The sequence below is a fragment of the Pterocles gutturalis genome, unplaced genomic scaffold, assembly GCF_000699245.1.
Source record: "Pterocles gutturalis isolate BGI_N339 unplaced genomic scaffold, ASM69924v1 scaffold21813, whole genome shotgun sequence".
Lineage (NCBI taxonomy): Eukaryota > Metazoa > Chordata > Aves > Pterocliformes > Pteroclidae > Pterocles > Pterocles gutturalis.
In genome coordinates, this window is record NW_010126204.1 from 1,887 (window position 1) to 2,182 (window position 296).

The following is a 296-nucleotide window of genomic DNA, read 5'->3' on the forward strand; positions in this document are numbered from 1 at the left end:
CTCTTTTTGTCAGGTTTATTTTTTAATTATTTTTTTTATTTAATCAGTTTTATATCTTTCCAAATCCTCTGGAGGTGGAGATTTTGCAACCCTTAGAGCTGGTTCCAGGGGGTCCTTGTCCTTCCATGTTACAACACCCTATCCATCAGTGGTTAAACGAGGCTTGGACAAAACTTCAGTTTTAAATGACTTTAAGGGTGGATCTGGTTTCCGTGTAACCAGAGGGTAATTTGTTGTTTTGGGTTTGTTGTTTTTTTCTTAAATTGTATGGGGGATGGATCTGGGGCCAGCTTTTT